Source organism: Hypanus sabinus, chromosome 20 (genome assembly GCF_030144855.1).
Source record: "Hypanus sabinus isolate sHypSab1 chromosome 20, sHypSab1.hap1, whole genome shotgun sequence".
NCBI classification, from domain to species: Eukaryota; Metazoa; Chordata; class Chondrichthyes; order Myliobatiformes; family Dasyatidae; genus Hypanus; species Hypanus sabinus.
Window position 1 is genome coordinate 61913894 of NC_082725.1, and position 19633 is coordinate 61933526.

The 19633-nt window shown below is 38.0% G+C and overlaps 1 protein-coding gene across 1 annotated transcript in view; it reads right to left on the bottom strand.

The window, feature by feature from the left end:
• The window catches only part of retreg1 (reticulophagy regulator 1), a 97825-nt gene that overhangs the window by 32782 nt on the left and 45410 nt on the right, over nucleotides 1–19633 (bottom strand). The gene's annotated exons all lie outside the window — the stretch shown is intronic.

The following is a 19633-nucleotide window of genomic DNA, read 5'->3' on the forward strand; positions in this document are numbered from 1 at the left end:
GCCATGCTTAATTGCCCTCATACTGAGGACTCAGTTAAATCTCAATCACAGTGATGGGTATAAAGTAATTCACAGACCATACGAAATAAAAATGTTACTCTTCCTTCTCTGATTGACATCAGTTGACTATTTCATTTGGACTACAGGAACTCACAAATTCTAACTACCACAATTTACATTCCCCAGTGGCATATCAGATATTGTTATGTGTGTGTTTAGCTTAAGAATAAGAGGGTTAAGTCGTGTAAGGCAAAGATGCTGTCCTGCCTTAAGTCCAGTCTGTAGCCACTAAACCAGGCTACATATATTGCAGGGTAAAACCTCTCCAAGGAAGGACTCATTCACATCACACATTCGCAGTTCTACGGTAGAAGCTACAGAAAGACCAAATTGGGCTGCATCTCAAAATTCTTGAATTTTTAACTTTTGTTCATGTGTTGAATTAGTGATTCGGTTTCTCATTCAAAATCCTTGATTTGAAATATTAACTTTCAACTAAATTATCACTGATAAAGTTAATTCTTTAAATTTGTCATAAAACAAATTGTACAGATGCTCATACATTCTTTGCTTTACAAGAAGAATAGCTTGGCTTATAAATCCTAACAAAAAGGCAAACTAATCTGGTAACACTAGAGGGAGGGGGAGGGGGAGGGAGCAGGAGGGGGAGGGGAGGAGGAGGAGCAGATGGGCAAAGGGGAGGGCAGAGGGAGAGAAGGAACTGGGAGATTGATGGGCTACTACCCATCAATAATTCCTAGAACCAAACTCTGAGCTCTCACAATTTTATAGGATTCAGTAAAGCAGGTCTTCTTCTGCTTGAGTGGCTTGCACTGTGTACAGTATGTGCATGTATGCATGATAGAATTTAAAGGAAGTGGTAGTCAAATGTGCACCAGACCCACCAGCAACACCACTGGGTCCCTCTTTTTGCAAGAGTACCATGTACTATGAAGTGCCAGAAGCAATTTGCTGATCAATGCACACTATACAAAAAGTATATCTTCACATTCAGCAGTGGGCTTTATTAATTTTTGAAAATAGTTAACAAATTTATTTTGCTACCTATAGATTTTTCTGACCTTGTTGTTCAGAGGGAGATTATAACATAATGGAATGTCTCAGATGCATCACAGGAATATTGTCAAAGGAGATTTGGCTTTAAGACTCAAGAGACATATTGGTGAAGGTGACCAACAGATAGTTCAAGGAGGTGGATCTCAAAGAGAGTCTTAAATACAGGGGAAGAGGTAGCCAAGGAGAAACACACTTTTCTCCATATATGCTGCCACACCTATGGAATTCCTCCAATGCTTTTTGCATTTTTCAGATTCCAGCATCTGCAATCTCTACTGTCTCCACAACACAACAAGAGCATTTCAGTCTGGGGCTTTGACAGGTGAAGGCAAGGGCAATACTGGAACAATAAAATTAAGTGTGATAAATAAGTTTGAACTGAACAATATAGAATAAAGAAAGATCAGTAAACAAGAATTTTAAATTTGATGCATTACTCAGCAGGGAGCCAGTGGAGGTCAGAAACTATAGGACTTTTTGCCATATAGGACTTATAGAGGCCAGAATTTTGGATATCTCCAGTTTATGGAGAATAGAGCAAGGAAAGCTAGCCATGAATGCTAATGGTAGCCAACACTAGAGAAAACAAAGAAAAGACAAGTGGTTCAGCAGCAGGAGTTAAGGAAGGGACAAAGTCAATTTATGTCACAACAGTGAAAACACTAATTGGTATCTCTCTGATATTTGCTTTAAAGCTCACTTTGGGGATGATCTGACTCAATATTCCTTAACAATCTAATCGACTTCAGACAATGCCCAAGTTACAAGTTATAACTGAGGGGATGAGATTGAAATGGACTCAACTTTGCCAGTGTTCATATGGAAATTTTTGCACAATGGCTGAGTTATAGACGCTGGAGGGCTCAATTAAGATAATGAGGACTTCCACCATTCAGACTATGCTCTCTTCTTGCTGCTGCCATCAGAAAGTAGGAACCTACTTTAGGTCCCACATCACCAGTTAGGGAACAGCTACCACATTTCAACCATCAGGTTTCTGAAACAGCGTGGATAACTTCATGCATCTCAATACTGAACTGATTCTGCAACTTATGGAATTTACAACTCATATTCTCAGTATTATTTTGTTATTTATTTGTTTGTATTTACACAGTTGTTTTTTTACATGTTGGTCGTTTGTCAGACTTTATGTGTAGTCTTTCAATAATTGTATTTTTTGTTTCTACTGTGAATGCCTGCAAGAAAATGAATCTCAGGGTTGTATACAGCACCATGTACCTTGATAATAAATTTTAATTTGAACTTTGAACTTCACTGAGAAAGAACTGAATACTAATAGCAAACATAAATAATCTTCCATTGCTTTACAATGATGTAATAGATGGGCAACATATGAACAAGTGACAGATGGCCAAACTTATATTTTCATTCTATGACTCATTCCAAACCTGAATTCTGTTTTTGACTTGAATATTGGTCCTGTATCTAGGAATGCTCTTCTGTCACAAAGAGTAGGAGTGCACAATTTGGAAATATGTTACACTGCCTTCAATCTCAGTCTCAAATGTGTCTCTCACCTATTAATATGGCTAACATCCTGTTTCTCCTATTTTCTTTCTTGCTCCTACTAAAATCCAAAAAAGTTTTTTTCCTCATGTATAATTAAAATTTAGATCCAAGATATTCTGAATAGAACAAATATATTATCTTTAACAGTCAGCGAGCTACTTCAAGGAGGAAGTTACTATATGTGATCCCCAAGTCAGCAAAAAAATTCTTTAAAAAATCTTTAAATTCATGTTATAAAAACCAAGAGTTGTCAGTTCAGATAAAACATCAGTGCTAATATAAAATATCAGACTTGTAATCAACCTGCAAAAGCAAAGCAGTGAAAGTCTATCTCGGTAAAATTGATAGTTCCTCGCTTTGGGAGTAGGAATTGTGAGCTGCCTTTAAACCACGTCAGTTGAACGTACTCTGGACAACACACTAATTTAATGATGCTTGCTCATCATTGCTACTGCACCCATTAATGGCCAGCACTTCTTAAAGCTAAAGGGTTCAACAAGTCCATATTTCTTTTTAAATGGCAATATGCATTGCACATGTAGCTAATTCTGAAGGCATCCAGGAACTCAATCTGACCTGAGAAACACTGAATCATAATACTCAGTTGAAAGAATACACCATCTTTATGAAACATAAAACAAACATTCTAGGGCCTAGAAGTGATCCCTGCAGCACATCACTTCAATCAAAGCCCTCCAATCTGAAAAATAACCCTCCACTAGCACCCTCTAATTCCTTCCACCAAGCTAATCTTGTACCCCAATGGCTCATCATGGACTCTAGTCTCCTCTTCCAGACCTGTCTACCACGTGGGATCTTGTCAAAAGCCTTGCTAAAATCTATATAGATAATGGCTTCTCCTTTCGACTTTCTTAAATAAAAACACAACACTAGACATGTTGCAATCTTCTGTATACACACACACGTGGTAAAAGACGGCAGTTATTTTTGACAACATTATGTTTTCACTGATCTAGCTGTTGCTAAAATTAGCAAGATCCTAAATCCTTCTGAATATAGAGGAATAACCTCTTCAATGCTATTGAATTTCTCTCTGGAGGAAGGATGGGTGCTACTAAGCACATAACCCTTTCAGAAGTGATGATCTTCAAGCATTTAATTTACATTTCAGACACCTTCCCCTTTAATGTTCTGACTACCATCTACACCTATGTACATCTGCTCAGTATTACCAATCTCATCAGTGCATTGATCTTAATGTTATTATGGCCTTTCACTTTCAGCATTATAAGTTACAGCAAATCTTATTTCCCTTGCAACACTGCTGAGGTAGGAGAGACTAGCCAGGAAGATAAATAAAAAGGCATCAGTACTAATCCTGGCACAGATGCTGGGTTGGTGATACATATTTTATATGGGGAGTAGCCCAACACCAGTGGAGTGAATTTAGGATGGAGAGATGGGGAAGTCGATGAGTCAGCATCCAAAGAAAGAAGTTACATATATACAAAAAGGTACTTGGACAGATAGATAGAAAAGAAATGCTTAGAGGGATATGGTCCAAATGCAGACAAATTAAACTAGCTTTGATAGGAATTTTGGTTGGCATAAACCAGTTGGACCAGAGGGCATGTTTCCAAGCTGTATGACTCGATGACAATTAATTCTGCACAGGACTGTGATGGGTAGTCCATATAGGGATGCTAGAGTAGTATGTTTGGCACAGTATCCGACCTAAAGAGGTGTCAGAGATTCTTTCCAGTCTCTTACAAGATCTTCCATGAAGCCAGTCAGAAGGTTATGATCATCTCTATACCAGCAGATAACAAGATTCTTACGAACAGAAATTGTTACAATAACACACACAAAATGCTGGTGGAACACAGCAGGCCAGGCAGCATCTATAGGGAGAAGCGCTGTCGATGTTTCGGGCCGAGACCCTTCATCAGGACTAACTTCTCCCTATAGATGCTGCCTGGCCTGCTGTGTTCCACCAGCATTTTGTGTGTATTATTGTTTGAATTTCCAGCATCTGCAGATCTCCTCGTGTTTGAACAGAAATTGTTAGAACAATTTTCCATTTTTGTGAAAACGCAAGCAAAGAGCAGCTGTACTTTATGCATTTTATTGATAAAATATATTCCACTCCCATCAGAACTCTGTCTCATGCCATTCAGAAGCAGGCAGCTCCCATCATGAAATTGCTGCTGAGTGTTGTCATAGGTATAGACACATTGCTGGCAGAAGAGTGATCCAGCTTCACATTGAATGATAACTCAGCAATATCTACAGAAGAAAACTCTACATTAAAGTAGTAAGCTGAGCTCACCTAACTGGAAAGTTATTACATTCCAAGCATGAAAGTGAATTGGTGAAAAGACTTTCCTTTTGGATGTTGTTTAATAGCATTGCTTAATGTAACTTAAGGTAAAGCTAATTAACTGTACACTTTTTTGAGTGGCATCAGGTAGCATATTGCATGTCCCGAGGTCAAATATAAAATATCTGAGAAACTTTGTCTCTAGAGACATTTGGAGGTACAGTTACTACAATGAATGATTTTTCTGTACCTTCCAACTTATTGACAAAATTAATTTATGGATGCCCATATAAATGGAATGGTTACCCAACAAAGGGTCTATAATAATTTTATAGTCATTATGTAAGTAAAAGTCTACTGCGCAATACATATCTGATGCAGTTTTGCAAGCTCCTACTAACACTAGAAAGTCAGAAACTTATTATTGCATGTTACTCAGAATTCTATGAGTTACAAAATGGATGTTAGAAATATGAACTGAAGGCAGAAAATACTGGAAATATTCAGAAAACATTACTCAAACATAATGCCTGACCTGCTGAGTGTTTTCAGTATTTTCTGTTTTTAATCCCATTACATCATTACTGCTACAGGCAGTCCCTGGGTTACGTATAAGGCTCCTGTCCCACCTTTCTGATGGCAGCAGTGAGAAGAGAGCATCACCTGGGTGGTAGGGTCCCTGATGATGAATGCTGCTTTCCTGCAACAGTTCTCTGTGCAGATTTGCACAATGGAGGGAAAGATTTCATCTACAATGGACTGGACCATATCCACTACTTTTTGTAGGATTTTCTGCTCAAGGGCATTCATGTTTCTATACCAGGCTATGTTGACAATATTCAATATACAGTCGGCCCTCCTTATCCACAGATTCCGTATGTGTGGATTCAACCAACCGCGGATTGGGAAAACCCGAAAGTTCTCTCTCCAGCACTCGTTGCTTGAGCATGTACAGACTATTTTTTCTTGTTATCATTCCCTAAATACAGTATAACAACTATTTACATAGCATTTACATTGTATTAGGTATTTTAAATAATCTAGAAATGACTTTAAAGTACAGGCAGTCCCCAGGTTATGAATGAGTTCCGTTTCTGAGTCTGTCTTTAAGTCGGATTTGAGGTCGGAACAGGTACATCCGGTATGATTTAGCGTCAGTTAGTCAAACGTTTTTCTTAGTATATAGTACATATTTTACCTTTCTATGCATATAAACACTTAAGAAACATACACATTTCAATAATTTAACCACTGCATTGCTTAGTAATAATTGTAGCTTTCATCCGGGCAGGGCCTTTCACATGCTCCATTATTCTCACTTTATTCGTTATCCTTTAAAATTGTTCTGATTGTTGACCGACTGTAGCCTAACGCTCTTCCAAAGACTGATGGCATTTCCAAATGCTTTATTATTTCTATTTTATTTTCAATCGTGATCGCTTCCCATCAATGGAAAAGAAACACTACGGGCGGCAGGTCCCGAGCTCCACCGGCTCCTGAGGTCCGCCAGGTCCTAAGAACCACCGCACTGAATTCCCCGGGTCCTAAACTCCACCGTACTGAGACAGGTTAAATGGGACAAGTGGGGGTTGTGCTGGTTTTGGGTATTTGATCCTCCACAATATTCCGCGTGGGAATTTAAACTGGAGGTGGCAGTGTTTTTTTTTCACGAGGTTGAGTTGCGAGCTCGACATCAACCTGGCACAGATGGTACGGGAGTCACTGGATCGAACTGGGAAACATCCGTTCTCGAGACCTGCGCTGATCTCACTGCGCCACCAGCTGACTGGAACGGGGGGGGGGGGGGGGGCGGTGCAGGGTCAGGATGAATCTTACTAAGAAACATTTAAGCCAAATACAAAGTTAAATACTCAACACAGTGTCAACGGCAATGACTTAAAATGGCAGACAGCATCGTGATCCGACTTAAAATGGCCAACGGCGTTCTCCTTTCTCAGTTCATAAGTACGAGTTGTCCATAAGTCAGATGTTCGTAACTTGGGGACTACCTGTACTCCATTTGCTCAAAGTTAGACAGAAAAACATGGCTGTTTATATCCTGACTCATACAAGTCTAATTCACCCACTAACTCATTCCTGACTTCCTGTATAGCAACAACCTGATCTTTAAGTTCACATGACTATATGACCTCAGACTCCCCCCCTCCTCCAGCTCTGTGGCACAACTAATTTGCATTGTGAAGAAGAGGCCAAAGTACAGAAAGGCTTGGATTACCATGTCTCACATTAGATTATATATGGACTTTCACTGTCATTCATAGCAAAAAAAAAGCAAGGGGTCATATAACGGGTATCTTTTCCACTTTGAAAAAAATAAGAGGACTAAAGACCAGTGTATATGGATTTGCAGACCTTATGATTCTGGTGCTTGTCAGGCACTCTGGGTCAGGAAACAGCTGGGACCAAAGCCTCGCATTTTCACACACTGCTGCTGTTGCATGTCTTCTTTATGAGACACATACATATCCAGACACTGCCTGTTTTAGATTGCAAAACATTGCTGCCAGACAAAAATACCGTTGGTGGGAAATAATAAAAAAAAATTTAAAATCCTAAATTCGAGTACTAAATAGAAGTCTCTCTTATTTTTGTTATGAATGGCAGTCATAAGAAACCTAATATGTGATCTTGTGCTGCAACGTGTGATTCACCTAGCCCTTTTCACAATCTTTTGGGCACTCTTTCAGTACACAAATTAATAGGAATTCCTAAGCACTAGCAGAGTCAACAACAAATCATCTGTAGAACAGTTGTTAGTAACAGGTGGCTATTACTTTTCAGGCAAATATGTCCTGCCATTCAAGCCCAGTGACAGTGCTATTTTCAGTTGGGCATGACTAAATACCTCGTGCTCCATGTGTAACCAGTAAACCAACAAAGAGATGAACCTAGCTGCAGGCACCTTCCAGAGTCACTTGGCTGGTTTGCCTTTATTTTATTCTTCAAAATACCATTCATACTACATTACCAATACCAAAACAGTTCACATGCAAAGCTCCTGGATGTAAAGCTGCATGAGCAAATGAGAGTTAAAGATAATACGTGACACAGTTTACATCCCACAATAAAATGTATGTTTAGTCCAGGTTACTCCCTCCTCAAATATAAAGTACAGGGTGAAAAGGTTTCCAGGAAATTATATAAAAAAAGACAGGCAACACAAGTTATGATGCAAAATTCTTTTGACACTACTTGTGTTTTCCAAATCCTAACTATCAGTTATGATAGTGTTCATTTTTACATAAAGTTTATACTCACAATATCTTAAACCAAACTTGGGTCGAAGAAGGAGAATAAATTTCTTAGACCAGTACAAACAGTGACTGAGTGACTCTACAGCACCTTTAGAATATTAAAACTAGTGTTGTCTTCAGAATGTTATGTTTGCTTATGACAAATATTCAGTTACACTGCAGGGAAGAACAACACATTTCTTCAGTCTCCTCCTCCTCGGCTATGTGCTGAATTTAGCCTTGTTCAATTTTTAGATCATGTGATAAATACAAGAACGTCTGGAAAGATCTCAGTAGATCCCCTGATGCCTTCCAGATTATTTTATAAGAAGTTGAGATCTAAAGGAGATTTGCATCACCCAGGTTATGAAGAGCCCTGACAGCTGCAAGACTGATAATCAACTGCTCACAAGATCCATTATGCTCTTCAGCACACAAGCCAAAAGGTTCCGAAGTAAATACAACACTCTGTTTCTCTAGCAACCAGAAAACACAAGGGGTTGTGTAAATCGGACAGAGTCTCTGTCCTTCCAAATGATAATGGATAGCCAGCACCTACTGCAACCGGAGGGCTCCAAACCTGGCATTTACATGGAAAGATCTTAAACTTAAAAACAAGAGATTCTGCAGATGGTGAAATCCAGAGCAACACACGCACACACGCATCTTGTGCTGTTCTTCCAGCATTTTGTGGGTGTTGCTCCAGATTTTAAATTTCTTCACCAAACCCTAGGACTAGTTTAATGAAAACAAGGGTCAGCTTAAGAATTTACTCTAACTTTGTGATCAGCAAGAGAGTCTTCAGTCTTCACAAATGGACCTAAACCAAAAAAAATCAAATTTCTTGCCAAGAAGTCAAGACCATGTCAAGTAAATGAGTGAAGGAAATCCAATGGTTGGCACAGAGGGATGAAATGCTCAGAGTCCATAGAACTAATGAGACTACTTACAAAGCAAATTTGTAGTCAACTATCTCCTTAAGGATAGTCAGGCCATCAAAACCCAAAGGAGGAAGCACTTCCAAATTTCAGAGAATCACTAGCAACAGCTATCACCATTGAATCAATCTTACAGTGGTCAATAAGAAGTATGACCTATTCAACCACATCTCTTAATAAAATTTGCCATGGCATTTAGGTGACTGAGTTTCAGCACAGATCATCAAAGCTAGAGGAGTACAAATTACACAGCAGCACTGATTATGTACAGAATTAGCAGAAAATTCCTGCTGATCTGGGTAATGCCAATATCTGTCATCAAGAACAGGGACAGGTCTGACTATGGAAACTATTGTAGCATTTCTACCTTCCACTTTTGGAAAATGCCTTGTTAAGATTTTCATAGGTGGATTTGTTCCTTTTTCCGAATCATTACACTTTCATTTAGATTAGCAATTGACATTGCTAACATCATCTTTCTAATCAGGCAAATAAAACACAAGAAATTGAAGTAGGAGTGGGCCAATTGGTTCATCAAGCCTGCTCCATCATTCAATAAAATTATGGCTGATCTCACTGTGGACACATCTCCACCTACTTATCTTTTCCCATAACCCTTTATTCCCAACTATGCAAAAATCTATCTCACTGTAACTTAAATATATTTAATGAGATAGCTTCTACTGCTCCCCTAAGGAGAGAATTCCACAGATTCTTTGATCTGCAAGAAAAGCAGTTTCTCCTCATCTCTGTCCTAAATCTATTCCCCCAAATCTAGAGGCTGTCCTTTAATTCTAGTCTCACTTACCAGTGAAAACAATTTTACTGCCTTTGTCTTATTTATCCCTCTCATTCTTCAGAATTCCAGCAGGTATAGTTACAAGCACCATCTCCACAATCAACCTGGGTGAACCTCCACTGCACCACCTCCAAAGCCATTATACATTTCCTCAAGTAAGGAAACCAGAACAGTATGCTATGTGCAGCCTCAGTTGTACGCTGCACAGTTGCAGCATAACATCCCTGCTCTTAAATTCAATCCATCTGCCAATGAACATTCCACTTGCCTTATTGATAACCTGTTGCACCTGTAAACCAATCTTCTGCAATTCAGGCACAAACAATCCAAAGTCCTTCTGCATAATGCAATGCTGCAATCTTCTACCATTTAAATATTAATCTTATATTCTATATTTTCTTCCGAAGTGGATGACTTCACATTTACCAATGTTGTACTCCACCTGCCAGACCCTTGCCCACTCACTTATCTCTTACCACTCAATTTAATGTCATTAACAAACTTGGATATGCTACATTTTGTCTCTTCCAAATCATTAAAGTATTATGAAAAGCTACAGCTCAGAACCGAACCCTCCAGCACTCCACTCTCCACTGATTGTCAACTACAGAAACACTCATTATATCTTCAGTAAGTTTGTCAAACAGGACAGCCCTTCATGAATCCATGTTGTGTCTGCCTGATGAAACCACTTCTATCCAGATGTCTCACTGTTTATTACTTAAAGATAGCTGAAAGTATTTCCCCAGCCATGGACATTAAGTTAACTGGATGTATATAAGTTAACTGGATGTGTAGGACCTTTTGCCTACATACTCAATTATACAGTTTTGTTACATTTACTGTCTTTCAATTGGCCAGGACTTGTCCTGAGTCCAGAGAATTTTGGTAAAGTATCACAAATGTGTCTTCTATAACTTCCACCTTTTCTTTTAGTACCTTGGGATGCACCCCTCAAGAACCAGGCCCATTTGTTTTCACATCACTTCCTCCCTCTTTAGTGACAGCAATTATATAGAGGTTCTCACCTCCCACTGTATCCAGAACATCTCTCTTTGGTATATTATAAATGTCCTTCACTGTGAAGACTAACAAAAAATAGAATTCAAGTGAAATGGATAAAACAATACTAGGATCTGATTGTAACTTTTATGGATCTCTCCAAGGACTATGCAATCTTCGGATACAGAGCTTGAAAGAAAGCGATGAAACAGACTTGTAGTTGGCTGTGAAAATGGGGTACACCTCCTTCTCCCTTGCCAGGGAGAGAGAGAACCTGTGGTTTGCTGAATGTCGGATGTTGGATGAAACGCGAAGCCTTTGGGGTAACTTTGGTTTGTGTCTTTGCTATTGTTTAGCACACGCTTGGCCTCAGTGACAGTACCGATGCGCATTTTTTTTTGCTGGTGAGGGGAAAAGGGATTGTTGCTCGCTACCGCTTACGCGTAGAGGGGGTAGTTAGGGGGGGGACTTTGGGGTTCTCACGTTTAACTGTCATTCATTCTTCAGGGCACTTCTCTGTTTTCATAGATGTTTGTGAAGGAAAAGCATCTCAGGATGTATATTGTATACATTTCTCTGATATTAGATTTGACCTTTGAACCTTTGAAAATGTTGGAAGTGTTACTTTAAGTCAATCCTCAGAATAAAAAGGGAAGTCTACAAAACAAATGTCAGTATCCCAAAATGTCAGGACAAGCCAGAACCAGCCATAGATGCACTGTGGTTGCACCATTAAGAAGGTACCCAAATCAATCATTTCTAAAGAAACATTATAAGGACAATTTCAAGGCATATCTGAAGACTATCAGACCAATACTTAAAGTTTGGAATTTAAGCAATAATGAAACCAGCCTGGTGGCAAAGTCTGTATGATGGATTCTCAAGTGCAGCAGAAAACAAAAGAAAACAAAATAAAAAGGAATAACTGAAAATGGCAAATCCTTGATCAATGTGTATGATGTCTATCTACAGGTTTACACCTTGAAGATTGGACTCATTAGCTTTTATTGGGCCAAAAAACTATCTTACTATGAGCAAAGACTATTAGGAAGTGAAAATCCTCAATCTCTGAGAGTTTTGCAAAGAAATATTTGTTATAAGCAACACCTATTCAAATGGTTTTGAAGGGATAAACAATATATTAGTAATACATATTTTGGCAATATGTTAATTTGTGGAAGTTTTTGAGAATGTACCTGATCTCAATATTAAAAAGAGAGAAAACTTCCTAACTCAGTGGGCAAGAAAGAAAACTTACTTCACAAAGTACTGCCCATCTCTGAAGTTCAAATTTAAATTTTTTTAAACTGAGGATCTCAAATGAAAGAATAACAGCAACGTAGCACACCTATAAAGTTAAAAGTAGATTAAAGGAAAAGCCAAGTCAAATTGTAATTGGGTGATAATTAATGAAAAAGGAAGAACTCAAGAGACATAAAAATTGATTTGTTATCTTCTGCATTCTTTCTTTGGATGCAGGGAGAAATTAGTTTATAAGGTGACAGAAAACAATTTGGATTAGAAAAAAATGGGATAGAAACTAAATGGATTTCTACTCATGCTTATATGAACCAACAATTTGCTCTTAAATAAACTGTCAGCATAGAAAAAGTAGAAAATGAAAACCAAGTAAATAAAAATCAAGCAAATACGATCCGATGAAGGGTCTTCAACTTTGAAATGTTAATTCTGTTTCTCCTCCCACAAATGTGGCCTGACATACTGAATCCTGACAAAGGGTTTCGGCCTGAAACGTCAACAGTGCTTCTTCCTACAGATGCTGCCTAGCCTGCTGCATTCCACCAGCATTTTGTGTGTGTTGCTTGAATTTCCAGCATCTGCAGATTTCCTCATGAATGATTTCAGTATTTTATTTAATATAGAAATAGTAGGTTCTTTATTAAATGGAGTTGCTTCAAAAGCAAAGGTAGGACTTGCTTCATACCAGACCTTACATGCTCATGGCCAACTAATTATTCCCGGAAAATAGAGAAATTTGGAGAAAGTACATGGGGAAAATGCAAGTAGATCAGAAAGGTGGCTCTGGCCTACTGATTCCACAGCATGAGAACAAATCCCACAAGTAGTTTTGCAATTTAATTCTAGCACCACAGGTGGCTTGAACTTCTTGAGACAAAGCATAAACATAATAGTAATCATGGTGATAAAGGAAAATGCCAATAAGTACTCCATACACATAATCACTTCCCTACCTGCTTTGCAGAAAGGTTACTTCTTACACATGGGAAATATCATTTACATTTTGCCAGTTCAGAGAGCCACTCTACATATTGGAACACTGATTCATTTAGTTAGATCCCTGTGTTACGCTGGAACTCAGAGTAGGACCAAGATAACCAGCTGCAACTGCTAATCCCTTCTCTCTACAAGACATGCATAGTTTACAGAATGTACAGAGAGGGAATAAGCTTCCTCAACATGACTAGTGTACCAATAGCTCAGTTTGTCATACAAATTGATGGTAGATATTAGTAAGCAGTTGCCTAATGGACTTGGTAGCCTCATTACCAAAAGCTGTCCAAATAACACTGCTCGAAAGCATTTCAATTCTTTTTTTTTGGTCTGTGCTAAAAATATTTGTGGAATTTGAGAGCTGAGAGTATATAAATACAATGGAAACTTACTGTTTTCTGGCCAGAACATTATTTCAGTCGTTTTTGCAATTATGAGTCACTGCTATTGACAACTAAGGCAACAGAAAAATGAAAACAGGATCACAGGAACAGTGGTGAGCTATATAGTCTCCCCATTATCAGTACTCTATTTATATGTCTTTTGAACATATCCCTTAATACCCTTGGATAACCAGTCCCTCAGTCAGAATTAAAATTAACAATTGACTTTGCATCAAGTGTTATTGATAGCAGGCTATTCTAAGCTTCTACTACTTTGCGTACTTAGATGTGTTTTCTTAGCTCAGTCCTAAAAGACCTGGCTAGAAATTTTAAGACTTTACCCTATTCTTATACTCAACAATCAACATCTGAAAAGATTCTTTCATGATGGTCAGCAAGCACACATCTGATTGCTAAAGCAAACCCTCTTCTGGACACAAACTGTTGTTCCTGTTTCAATTATCCACTCTTGCTTACTTATAATGGTTGACTGGTTAGCTTATCAATCCTTCCAAAGTGTGAGTATCAGAATTAGTGCAGGGTCTGCAAGAATTTTGTGATAGTGCAAGTTCACAAGGTGTGACTTCCTCGAGGGAATCACTGTGAAATAACATGGACTGTCACCAGTAGAATGAATGAAGATCTGATGTGAAATATGCTTAAGTAGATTTACTAAGGCACAGCAAAGGGCTGGGTGCATTACAAGTGTCCATCTATAGATGGAATGTTGCATTTTCTGTGGATAGAAGCATGATACCAATTTTCTGCTGCTGACTTCTATTTCTTTGTGTGGTCCTCTGCCGGTTTCTTTCTCCTTGCTACCAACAGTAAACTTATTCCAGGTCCTTGATTCCTAGATAATGCTGAAGCAGGCAGTACTTTTGACATTTTGCTTTCCACAGTAGTACTGCTTTCAACACTTCTTTACATTAACATTCTGGATACAATGTTACAAAGCACTGCGGCTGAAAGGAGGTCTCTACAACAGGTAGTTAAAATAGCCCAACACATCACCAGCACCAGCCTATCCACCATTAAGAAATATATATATATATATATACATACAGAAAGGTGCCAGATAAAGGACAGCAATATCATGAAGCATCCCACACACCTTGCTTTTGGTCTGTTTGTCCCACTCCCTTCAGGAAAAAAGGCTACCCAAAGGCTACCCAACATTCACACCAGGACCAATGGACTCAAAAATAGTAACTTGCCCCAAGCTGCCAGGCTGATCAACACCTCCACCCATTAACATATCCCACCACCACCACTGCATTCACATTAGCACTCCTCTCCAGTCTCACAACATCCTTTATCCACTGTCCCTGCCATGCACTGCAATTTTTTAGTTACTTGTAGATTGTGTTTTATAGGATTGCTTTTATATTTAAAATTTTTATGCTTGTGTCTTTTATACTGCATCAGATCTGGAGTAACAATTTTGTTCTCCTTTACACTTGTGTACTAAAGAATGACAGTAGGTAATATGAATCTTGAACCTTGAGTTATCGTTGCTACAGTCAGTAACAATACCATGATGAATAATGATAATTACAATTCACACATGCACTAATAATCTGTACACAGTATGCAATTAAAAAGTGAATCAGCACTGAAGATTTCAAGTCCAAACCCGTGGCAGAGTTAGGAGAATAAATATGGTATTGAACCGACAAAAGGAAGACCATTCCAAATGATTAAGCAAATTATCTTATAACCATATAACCATATAACAATCACAGCACGGAAACAGGCCATCTCGGCCCTCCTAGTCTGTGCCGAACTCTTAATCTCACCTAGTCCCACCTACCCGCACACAGCCCATAACCCTCCACTCCTTTCCTGTCCATATACCTATCCAATTTTACCTTAAATGACACAACTGAACTGGCCTCTACAGGAAGCTCATTCCACACAGCTATCACTCTCTGAGTAAAGAAATACCGCCTCGTGTTTCCCTTAAACTTCTGCCCCCAACTCTCAAATCATGTCCTCTCGTTTGAATCTCCGCTACTCTCAATGGAAACAGCCTATTCACGTCAACTCTATCTATCCCTCTCAAAATTTTAAATACTCGATCAAATCCCCCCTCAACCTTCTACGCTCCAATGAATAGAGACCTAACTTGTTCAACCTTTCTCTGTAACTTAAGTGCTGAAACCCAGGTAACATCCTAGTAAATCGTCTCTGCACTCTCTCTAATTTATTGATATCTTTCCTATAATTCAGTGACCAGAACTGCACACAATATTCTAAATTTGGCCTTACCAATGCCTTGTACAATTTTAACATTACATTCCAACTTCTGTACTCAATGCTTTGATTTATAAAAGCCAGCGTTACCAATAATAAGGAATCAAAGGTAATGTGTTGAATTTATATCACTGATCCTATCACTCATTGAGGAACTACTTTCACTATTGAGCATTCCAATGTGTATAATTAGCAACTCATCCAAATGGAAAATTCCAAGCGGCTCTTATTCGCATGATAGCTGTTAAAAAAAGGTTGATATTTAAAGCAATGGAAAACAATGCAAACCAACAAATATCAAAGATTCATTGACCAACTATGGAGAAAAGGATCATTTAATAAATGATGCACTTTCTCACTGTTTCTTTTTGTAAGCACTTTAGACTGAAATTTGCCACATCTGAGTTATAATAGAATTGCAGTCTAGGCACAATTCTAAATGCATTTCAAATACAGTACATACCCATGTGCTGTCCTTTTAAAATGAGTAACAATAGGTTGCTTCTCACCCCACCCCTACCTTTGATTTTGACAGACTGTTAACAATTCAGCTGTAATTTTAAACTTACTTGTAACAATATATATATCTACAATTTGCACGTTTTTCCAAATTAAAAAAAAACAGTGTGTTTTCAGGTTTTAAGAAAAGAGGACTAATTTTAATAAAGGTCATAAAGTAATGGACTGATCAGATTTGCTGATCAACAGCTTTCAATGTAGAAGTACAGGGACTAGCAAACCTTGCTGGTCTGTTTGCCCACCTTGGTGACATATGCCAACCACAGGCTTCCAAGATACAAATGTCTGTACAGAACTTACAGCTATGTAACAATAAACAGGACCTCACTTGCCAGCTGCTAAAGTGGTGCGATTATTGCAGTAAACAGAACCTTAAGGCATAAAATTTCCTCCACAAGCCTATCCTTAATTTACAAATGAATATGCCTGACATATCTTCCAGTAACTTGTATGAAGAGCAGAAATGTTGAAATCATGACTATTCAACAAACTGACTGTGGTTTTCCAACATTCAAAACAGAATAACAAGGTTAACTCTAACCATGGAAAACCAAGGTATTCAACCATGGAAAATGGTATACTGCAATATTATTTGCTTATATATATTAATGGCCAAGAAGAAAAAAGGGGCATTGACCACAGAACACAAATTTCCAACATGCATTCGTTAATGAGTAAGTGTTCATGCCAGGAACTCAAAGTTGTAAAATTTACCTTGCCGCTTCAAGTATTATACACATTTAAAGACTTTCACTGTATCTTAAGGTTATAGCTCCTAGATAAGTCACAAGGCTATTTGAATTATTTATATCAAGGCTTTGTTTGAAGATTTGATGATGAAAAATGTTCTTGTTTCCTTCATTGTGCAGAAATATCACAGATGTTTTAAGGATCTAAAACATAAAATTTAATCCACAGCAATTCTTTACATACTCAATTAAAAGCAGTACTTCAATGAAGAACTGCATTCCATTTTATGACAGAACATACTCATCTAACAATATGATCACTACTTTATTAGAAATTCAGACTGATACCAAGAAAGATGATTAAATACCTTATTGCTGAACCAAGTATGCTCCTTTCAGCCATAGCAGGCACTTATTACCAACTCCGATTTTCTATATCAACCACTGTAATAGATGTATGTAATACAGTACTTTCTTATAAGGAAAAAATTGTATTCACAAGGCAATTTAATAATTTCTTGATAGAAAAAAAATCAAAGTATCTTCAAAATTACTCCAGCTCTGATGAATGCAATCTGAATATGAAAACATTAGTGCCTGGTTATCTCATGTTGACTGCTTCTAAAAATAATGCATAGGTCATATCACATTCCAAGAACTGGAAGATCTAACATATTAAAAGACAGCAACATTCTTTTGAGAATATGTAATAGAGCATCTCTATTTAATTTCTATTTGTGGTGTCAATTCTCTCCCCAAAATTACATCTTCTTGGATCTGTATATGGGAAATGCAGAGACATGTGTAAAGATGAGATCATGCCCTGAAAATTTTTTAATCTTCTGATTCAAATGTTAATCTTTGAGAAACTAAGTTTTCTGGAAAACTAATTTTACCTGACAATTACAACCTTTTTTGAAAATATTTTCATGGATTTTTGAAATTATATTATTTTTCACCCATTTCATTATGATTGCAAGATCACTATTTTGGCAGCTAATAAAATAGGAACATTATTCTGTCATTAAATTGAAAAATTGACTAATTGATAGTCCAATTCCATAGGCAAGGCATTTTTTAATATTTTAATGGAACTTGTGGAAAGTTTAAATAATCAAAAACTTTGACTGCAAGGTTCACAGAATATCACAGTTGTATTTCCTTGTGGGACTGAAGCTTTAGACAGTTCTTAATAAATCCTACTGTCACACTTTCAGCTACAGTACTGTGGAACTACTTAGTGCTGCAATGAAAGGAAGAAAGTGCACACTGAGATTAGAGAATCCTGGATAAACTCAAGGAAAACAACATTCCTTGTGCAAGAGGGCCACAAATCCCTCCAGGGTTAAACCCAAGTGCAACATGGCAGACGATGACCAGGGAACACTCAAGTGCAGTAAATGACTGCAATTTGGAAAATGCAGCTAGTATCTTAATCTCTCTGATCCTTAATCTCTATCCTTCTGATCCACCTCCAGTCTTTCTCTTTTCCTTTCCCACCCCTACTCTGACAACCAAGAATGCTGCTAAACCAGCTGGGTTCCTCTACCAGCTTGTTTTCTCTGCCACATTCCAGCATCTGTGCTTTATTGTGTCGCTCTATGTCTCTATGTTTAGTAAAATGACATATACTCTCATTTAATAACCTTAAATTCCTAGAAGGCGTAAATGGGTAGATGAGTTGATGTTTTCCTTGGTTGGTGCCTCTAAATCAGGGAGTAAATGAAGGGTCAATATTTGGACAAGAGATAAGAAGAAATTCCTTCATCCAGTGGTTGGTGAATCTTTGGAAGTCTCTACTCAAAGAGTTCTGTCGAAGTTTAGTTGCAAAGTATAATCAGGATATGAATCAATGGATTTTTACATATTAAGGAATCTAGGTATATGTGTTTACTGACAGAAATCAATGTTGAGGTAATAGATCACCCTTAATCTTACTAAATCAGGCATGAGGAGCCAAGTGCCTTTCTTGTACTATTACTAGATTACCCCTTGAGCTTTAAAATTCAGAGTCCATTAAAAGCTAGTTTCTGTAATAAATTTCTAGCAGTTATTATTTTCAAATACTTTATGCAATACAAAAGCTAATTTTCCATTCCACAGTTTGCAAATCCACCTCCTTTTATTCTACAGCACAACTTCATTTTTTAGTTTCTGTTTAACATTGATAAGTTCATAGCCTAAGGCAGAAAGGGTCAATTTTAGAAAACCAAGCACATTTATTTTTCAACTTAGTCCCCTTAGTCACACTTAGCCCAGCGGTCATGGAGCATACGGATCCCTTCTTCATAGAAGTGGTCCACGATTGATAAGTTTGTGGCCTAAGGTAGAAGGAAATGAGTTATTAATTTCAAACTTTCCGCATAATCACTCAAAAAGTTGAACTGCACGTGCATATAATAAGAGCTGTATAACTCTCCCCTTCTACCTTAGGCCACAAACTTATCAATCACCCCTGCTGTGGACCACCTGGAGGTCCAAGATGCTCTCGTTACATGCCACTGTAAGTTGTCCCCGGTGTGAAGGTGAGTAGCAGAATTTGGGGGTGGGGGGAGTCAATAAGAATTAATAAATGCAATTAACATATTGTAACACTGACGTAGATGGACAGTTGATAGAATTGGTAGGCCAAAAGGCCTGCTTCCGTGGAGT